The sequence below is a fragment of the Mandrillus leucophaeus genome, unplaced genomic scaffold, assembly GCF_000951045.1.
Source record: "Mandrillus leucophaeus isolate KB7577 unplaced genomic scaffold, Mleu.le_1.0 Scaffold1212, whole genome shotgun sequence".
Lineage (NCBI taxonomy): Eukaryota > Metazoa > Chordata > Mammalia > Primates > Cercopithecidae > Mandrillus > Mandrillus leucophaeus.
The window spans coordinates 159,927-168,997 of NW_012100455.1; the positions used below are offsets into that span (position 1 = coordinate 159,927).

Here is a 9,071-nt window from a genome sequence, read left to right on the forward strand (position 1 = left end):
GAAGGGTGAAATCTCAACATGAAAGGTACTTAAAGTCAAATTTAGTAAGGGAAAACAGTTGGAAGATAATATGAAATTATATGTGTCATTATTCAGAAAGAGGAATTAAGCAATACATTCAGTGGGGATTTGATGGCTGGAAAAATTCTGGGAATTTAAAATAGGCATTGGATCATTTTTATAGATTGTTGAATACAAAGTGTCTTTTAAGTGTGGTTTTAAATTACTATTGGCTACGATGAAGCATGATCACAGTTGAGAATATATTAAAAGGTATATACACATCTTTATGTGAGAATGAGTAATACATCTAGTAATACATCTAGTATAATAAAACAACCTATCTTACTAGAGAGTGAGTAAAAAATTAAATTAATTGAAAAAAGACATTCTTATTGAAAAGGAACAAAAATATAGGCACAAAGCATATTTAAAAATGAAGCACACAACAATATGGACTAAGTACACGTTTGACTTTTACATTAGTTGTTGAAGTATTCTTGATGGTGGTCTTGATGCTGATAGTGGTTGCAGCAATTGCAACAGTGATTAAAAAAAGTAAAAGAAGGGAAAGATGGATACAAAGAAGTGAATTCCAAAGAGTGAATTCCAAGATATTCTGGAAGAAAGTTGAAGCCAAGGGAGAGCTGGTTATGTGTGCATATATGAATCTGTAGCATATTCTATGTTTCTGCTTAAAAGACATACATGATATATTATGGTGAATAAGACGTTTATGTTTAGAAGAGAGTTTTCTTAGTATTGCAAAAAGCAACGTGTTCAATGACTGCGTGGGCAGTGTTTATGGTGGGACTGGATGTTCTACTGTATTATTCACAATAACTTTCTTGTTTTTCTGTTTTTTTAAAAACATGAATGACTCTGATACTCCACATGTACAGCTGAAAAATTCTTTCACTTAGTATCCTAACTCCCTAAGAAGTTGACCTCCTTATTAAGGGCTATACATGTTCATTGTGACTCTTCCTCCTCTAAAAGGACATGTTTTGTAAAATTCTCCTTACTAGTCATATAATGAAAGAATGTAGTAGGTTGTAGTAAACATTCAGTGCCAGTAATGTATGAATGGAAGACTAAACAAGCATAGGTCTACACATCAATAGATGGAAATATACAAATTATGAGTCCTCTGGGGTCTGTGTTTTAAAGATATATTAACATTTATGGAAAGATTATTTCGTTTCATTTAATATTTACATGGTTTTAAAACAATACAGAAGTTCTAATTTTGGCTGAGAGTAAAAAAAAAAAAAGAATAATCTCTTGTTCCAGTCCTCCCTGCTGTTAGCCCTTTTTCTGAGAAAGAGTCCTGCATTAATTTCTGTTCAAATTTTCTTCTGGTGTTTTTATTTTGGTGTATATTTTTAAAGTATATGATTTTACAAAAGATATTTGCTTGGATTTCATGCTCTTCTAGGTAAGAGTTTAACTCAGTTTTATTACCTTTGTTCCTACTCCATCCTTGTTTCCAAATGTAGCCGAATCAGTATTTCCTGTTTTTGCATGACATTTTGTAATTTTAAACAGAATACGTAAATTTTAATGTATTCAGCCAGTCACAGGTGTCCTCCTACCTTCTTTGTAGGATAAAGATATGACTTAACACCATTTTCTCTAATCATGAGATTTTTAAGACAGTTACCAAGGTATTTAATGTTAACTAAGATATATTTTGAAATGGATATATTTCGAATTTTTTCAAGAAATTATTTGTTGATTTTTTTTTGCATAATCTGTCCCTTAATTTTCTTTTTCTCTCTCTCTTTTTTTTTTATTACACTTTAAGTTCTAGAGTACATGTGCACAATGTGCGGGTTTGTTGCATATGTATATATGTGCCGTGTTGGTGTGCTGCACCCATTAACTCATCATTTACATTAGGTATATCTCCTATTACTATCCCTCCCACGTTCCCCCACCACACGACAGGCCCCAGTGTGTGACGTTCCCCACCCTGTGTCCAAGTGTTCTTATTGTTCAATTCCCACCTATGAGTGAGAACATGCAGTGTTTGGTTTTCTGTCCTTGCGAAAGTTTGTTCACAATGATGGTTTCCAGCTGCATCCATGTCCCTACAAAGGACATGAACTCATCCTTTTTTATGGCTGCATAGTACATGGTGTATATGTGCTATATTGTATACATGCTCATATATATTGCACATATATATGTATATGTGCTCCATGGTGTATATGTGCTATATTTCCTTAATCAAGTCTATCATTGATGAACATTTGGGTTGATTCCAAGTCTTTGCTATTGTGAATAGTACCGCAATAAACATACGTGTGCATGTATCTTTATAGCAGCATGATTTATAATCCTTTGGGTATATACCCAGTAATGGGTTGGCTGGGTCAAATGGTATTTCTAGTTCTAGATCCTTGAGGAATCGCCACACCATCTTCCACAATGGTTGAACTCGTTTATAGTCCCACCAACAGTGTGAAAGTATTCCTATTTCTCCACATCCTGTCCAGCACCTGTTGTTTCTGGACTTTTTAATGATTGCCAGATCACCATTCTAACTGGTATGAGATGGTATTTCATTGTGATTTTGATTTGCATTTCTCTGATGGCCAGTGATGATGAATACTATTTTAGATCCAGTGGAAAAGTAATATCAACACCCACTTCAGTGATTTATCACTCTGTTATATTTTGATGAGCAGCTTCCTTTGAAAATATCAGCACATCATTTAAAAACAAAGCATTAACTAAACTAGAAATTTATTTTAAAAATGATTAGTATCCCATGAAGTTGGAAAGTACGACTTGAGTTTTATGTGGGTTGTTGAAATATTTCACACTTTATTTCCACAGTTAGAAATACCAAGAAAAATACTCATGCTTCCAGATCCTTAAATATGATGTTGATGCCAAAGAAAGTGCTGGAAAGTCTTTTGAAAGTTCACCAAAGATGAAAGTAAATGCAGATAAGAATGTAATCTGAATAAGTTATCAAGACAGAAAATATGTTCTGAGAATAATTTTTTTTCTGAGAACTTGGATAAGAGAGAAAATTATGTACTTAATTTTCATTTTCACTAGATTAATGATTGAGTGTTCTTGGCCAATGTAATTCCACTAGCTCTTACATTTTACCAGCAGTTATCTATTGACCAAACACTAGATAGTTATTCCAATAGTGTTGAAACTTTTTAAGGATAAATTCCTTGATGTAAATTGCCTAGGGTAAATGCTGCCCCAGGAGAGTTAGACGTATTAGCTATCACTGTCTTAAAAGTTAGATTTTATTTGTACAAATAGAAACATTTGGAAGCTTACCTGGGTTACATTTCAAGACATTTGCATATGGGACCTATAAAAAATAGCTGGTTTCAGCCACACATTCTTCTTCTAACAGACATCCGTGGACTGGAGTCTGTATAAATATGGATTTCTACGCCCCTGTGTGTCATGTACCTCATTGCCATCCTAGGAAACTGCACCATCCTCTTTGTCATCAAGACTACCTCCAACCTTCATGAGCCTCAGTACCTCTTCCTGTCCATGCTGGCAACTACAGATTTGGGTCTGTCTTTGTCAACTCTACCTACAGTACTCAATGTCTTCCTCCTGCATCACAGGGAGATTGAGTCAGCCATCCTGCTGGCCATGGCTTTTGACCAGTTTGGAGCTATTCGCCACCCTCTGCACTACACCGTGATTTTAACTCCTGCCAGGATTATTCAGATGGGGCTGACAGCTGTAATTAGGACTGTGATGGTGATGGTACTTGCCAATCCTGCTCAAGCGACTGCCCTTCTGCAAAGATGTCATTCTATCCCACTGCTACTGCTATCACCCTGAGGTAATGAAGCTGGACTGTGGTCCTGTCAGAGTCAACATGATCTATGGGTTGTCCCTTGTCATCTGCTCCTTTGCAATTGATTCTATGTTCATTTTCATTTCATACACCTTGATTTTGAAAAGAGTGCTGGGTATTGCCTGCAAAAGCGGTCAGCTCAAGGCACTTATTACTTGTGTTTTCCACGTCTTCACTGTCTTCCTTTTCTATGTGTCACTCATTGTGCTGGCCCTAATTCATAGGTTTGGTAAATTCACATCTCCTCTTCTCCATGTCACCATGGCCGATCTCTTCCTCTTCTTGACTCCTGTCCTTAATCCGTTGGTTTATAGCCTGAAAACCAAACAAATAAGGTCAGCAGTGCATAAGGTATTCAACAGGAGAAATTTGCTCAAGTAGTAAAGTATTGCCTTACTGAAAAAGACGCTCTGTCTCCCTCTTCCCCTTTCATCTGTCTGCTTCTCTCTGGGGAATATGTCATCACTTCAAGGCATAGTCTTATGAGAATTGAGATATTTTATTCTTGTCTGCCAAGAAGATGATAATATACTTAGTTGTTGTCTAAGAAGTAAATTTCCAAATATGACACTTTACCACATTGTGAAGTGAGAATATGTATATGTGGAAATCGGTGAGGGGTGTATGTATTTTTCTTTTCTTGTTTAAAGAAACACACAGAATATGTAAATTGAAATATTGTGGAAACAAGGCAGTTAACAATTGTTTTCTGGAAAACAACAATGAAACCAGAATATACCAACAGACGGGAAATAAGTTTCTTGTACTTTTGTAACCCAAACTTCAGCATCATGCAGTATACCAAAATAAAAAAGCTGTATGCATACCCACTGCATCTAAAAGTTGAAATTTAAAACAATAAAACAAACAAACAAAACTCAAATTATTTTTTTCAGGGAATCATCCACTAACACAAAGGAAACATCTATAAATTAGGGAAAGTGTACAGGATTATTTTAGTGTTCATTAAACATTAGAAATTAAAAGTTGATTATTCTATGAAATGTGGTCATTTCATTGAATGTTGATCCATCATACAATATATGAATGAAAAAACAAATTTGTCAGCCAGAAAATAGAATGAAGTACTGATGTGCTACAACATAGATAATCTTCAAAAACATTATGCTAAGTGAAAGAATCGAGATAGTACATAATCAATTTATGTGAAATAATTAGCATAAGTAAATCTATAGAGACAGAAAGTTGATTGGTAGTTTCTAGATGCTGGGTGGAGACAGGAATAGTGAATAGCTGCTTAAAGAGTATGAGGTTTTATTTTGAAGTCATAAATATATTCTGTAACTAGATACAAGTGGTAGCTTATAAAATACTGTGAAGGTATTAAATTCCATGAATTAATCATCTTAAAGTCATTAATTTTACAGTATATGAATTTTACCTCAATTAAAAAGGTGGTGAAATGCACCACATTAAATAAGATTAAGATTAAGAAAAATGACAACAAATTAAATGTCTGATCCTAGAATGAATCCTGACTGGAGGTAAAAAGCTCTTAAAGAATGTTATTGGTACACTGACAAAATGAAAATACACATGGGAAATTAGATTTAAACATTTTCTAGTTATGTAAGGAGTTATCTTTATTCTTAGAAAAAAAACCACACTGAATGGTTTAGAAGTAAATGTCATGATGTATGCAACCTGCACTCACAGGGCTAAGAAAAAATTTGTGTGTGAAGGGGTGGCCTGCCCCTCCACACCTGTGGGCGTTTCTCGTTAGGTGGAACCAGAGACTTGAGAAAAGAAATGAGACACAGAGACAAAGTATAGAGAAAGAAAAAGTGGGCCCAGTGTACCAGCGCTCAGCATACAGAGGACTCGTGGTCTCTGAGTTCCCTCAGTATTTATTGATCATTATCTTTACCATCTTAGAAAAAGGGAAGTGGCAGGATAATAGGATCCACTAAGACATATGAATAAAGATCTCTGTGATATAAGTTTAAGGAAAAGTGCTGTGTCTGTATATGTAAACATCTCCATAAACCTTTTTGGTGCATAAAGAGCAGCATTGCACTAGCAAGTCCCACCTTTCGCCCTAAGGTGGTTTTCTCCTTTGTCAGTAAACAGAATATACAATCGGGTTTTACACCCAGATGTTCCATTGCCCGGGGACAGGCAGGAAACAGATACTTTTTTCTATCTCAACTGTCAAGAGGCCTTCTTTCCTCTTATATTAATCATCCTCAGCACAGACCCTTCACGGGTGTCAGGCTGGGGGACGATCAGGTGTTTCTCTTCCCACCAGGCCATATTTCAGACTATCATATGGGGAGAAACCTTGGACAATACCTAGCTTTCCTGTGACCTTTGGGTACTTGAGATTAAGAGAATGGTGATGACTTTTCACAAGCATACTGCCTTCAGGCACTTGTTTAACAAAGCACCCCCTGCACAGCCCAAAATCCGTTAAACCTTGAGTCACCACAGCACATGTCTCTTGCATGGACAAGGTTGGGGGTAGGGTCACAGATTAACAGCATCTCAAATACAGAACAAAATGGAGTCTCTTATGTCTACCTCTTTCTATACAGACACAGTAGCAGTCTGATCTCTTTCTTTTCCCCACAGTGTGTTGAGGGGAGAGTGGGCAGATAGAGCAAGAAATAACTCACAAGAGAGAGTACTCTAGTGCATGAGTTCAAATGTTAAGGCAATTGGAATGAAATTTTAACAATAGATAAATTACAGTAGAGGCAATATGGGCGCTCTATGTGCTATTCTTATCCTTGTAACTTTTCTTTAAGTTTTAAATCATTTCCAAAGACATCCTAAAGAAAATCCATATATTCATGGTCCATCTTTAAAATACAGCATCATAGAGTTGAAACACCTTCCACATACCTACTCCTCCCAGAGAAAATACCATTATGAATTTGGTGTTTATTACCCCCAAACATATCTTTATACTTTGACTACATATTTAGATATGCCTAAGCACTATATCTGCATAAATAACTCTCTAAATATGTTGAGTGAAGATCGAAGGGTACACAATAATTACATAGTATTGCATTTATACAATATTTTAAACTATGCAAAACATTAGCGTCCAAGTGCCTCTCCCAGGACAACGTATCTATAATTCCTTGCCACAGCGGGGCCAGATCTTCTTCATTTGGGAATACATTGTAAAGCAGAGATCTGTTTTACTGTTTTAAGAGGGAGCAATTATGTCTAGCGGATGTTCAGCCTGAGCATACACTCAGAGGAGATGTAATAGATCTTGCTCGTGTATAGAGAGGGCGAAAGTGAACATGTGAAAAGAAAGGTCTTCATATTCATATGAGAAAATTACCAGCCAGGTGCGGTGGCTCACACCTGTAATCCCAGCACTTCGGGAAGCTGAGGCAGGCGGATCACGAGATCAGGAGATCGAGACCATCCTGTCTAACACGGCGAAACTCCGTCTCTACTAAAAGTACAAAAAATTAGCCAGGCGTGGTGGCGGGCGCCTGCACTCCCAGCTACTCGGGAGGTTGAGGCGGGAGAATGGTGTGAATCCGGGAGGAGGAGCTTGCAGTGAGCCGAGATCGCGCCACTGCACTCCAGCCTGGACAACTGAGCGAGACTCAGTCTCAAAAAATAAATAAATAAATAAATAAATAATAAAATTACAGAGACAGTAATCCTGATTGAGCCAACAGTTCCACAACGTGGTTTATCTTGATTTTTCTCTCTTTCCTTCCTTTACTACAATGTAAATTCCACAATAGTAGGAATATTTTTTCTCCTGGTCATACATTTATTTCTGGTACTTGGCATATAGAGGGTGGAAATAAATACGTATTCCCTGATTTTAACAAGTTCCATTATGCCTGCCAAACTACTAGTCTTTTTCCCTTCCTTTTTTATATCTTCTTTATTTTTATAATTTCTTAGAGGCCCACTGATATATTTCATATTTGCTAGAATCTAGAACTCTAAAAATAATCCAACAAATTACTTTGGATTTTAAAAGTGTCTACTTAGGGAGGTAGAAAAGCAAATGGTTGATATACAGTGTATATCATGATAGAGGTAAGGTCTGAGTCCTATGGAACTCTTAACTTCTAAAGTCTGTTTTAGTTGTCTATTTTTATACATTTTATACATTAGGATTTAAGAGTTAAGAAAAGTTGACTGGAGGTACTGAGATGAGAAAATGAGTGAAAAATGAGATAAGAAAATGAGTAAAAATCACAACAAATAGCAGTCAGAGGAAAGTGGATTGGGTATATCAAGTAAAGTTAGCAGCATGTACTAAGACGTGGGACAGAAACAGGATAAAGAAAGTGCAAGTAATGGAACATAAAAATAGAAGACATTCTAGAGGAAGGCCAAGGAAAGGCAATGGCAAGGAGTGGATATCAGAGCTTTAATCAAGGTTTTACATTTAATTAATTTGTATATTTATTCTATTTGTTAAGATTAATCTTCTTCAGCCAATTTTATATTTCTCAGGACATTGAAATGCTCCTCTTGGAGAAGGCTGATGCCCACCACCATAATACTACTCACAATAACCAGGGTCACTCTGAAGATCTGCTGGGAAATCATTTCACATACATTTTTAAAAATTATTCAGCAGTCTGCTATTATTAGAGTTTTTATTTGTGAATCCCCTTAAATGAAGAGTATTTTATTTTGCTGTTTTCTCTTTATATTTTATAAATCTCTCTTCCTATTTTTCTCTTTATGTCACACATGTGCATGCACACACAAACACACACACACCCCACACTAAAGTGGGGGGGGGGCGGGAAACAAAGTGATTTTTCCAGTTCTCACATAGTCACTCAACACAGAACGGAACACTCTGACACCAGATATCTAAGGGTTTTTCTTAACACAACTAGCAATTCTGTAGCGGACATCAACTGGATGTCCTCTAATTCCATTCAATTCTGACACTATCCACATGGAGATAGCATAAAATCCTACTGGGTAAGGGTTCAGTCCCATAAGATTGCCACCACTTAGGGGTCATAAGACCAACAAAGAAGTTATAATCATTGAGACTGTGATTAAAATTTTACATGGTACAAAAGGTTTATCTCTACTAATCTAGTTCTTAAAAGATAGTCAAGAATTTTCTCAGAGAACGATGAAAAGTGCATAACAGGTATAGGGAGCAGCAAGTACAAAAAGTGTCTGACCTAACATGCATTGTTCAGAGAACTGACGGTTGTTTAGTAAAACTGGAGTGTGGAAGAAATGA

At 36.3% G+C, this 9,071-nt stretch overlaps 1 pseudogene; it reads left to right on the forward strand.

Moving 5' to 3' along the window:
- Positions 1-3,336: 3,336 nt before the first annotated feature.
- LOC105533007 lies at positions 3,337-4,231 on the forward strand (annotated as a pseudogene).
- The last annotated feature ends 4,840 nt before the right edge of the window (positions 4,232-9,071 follow it).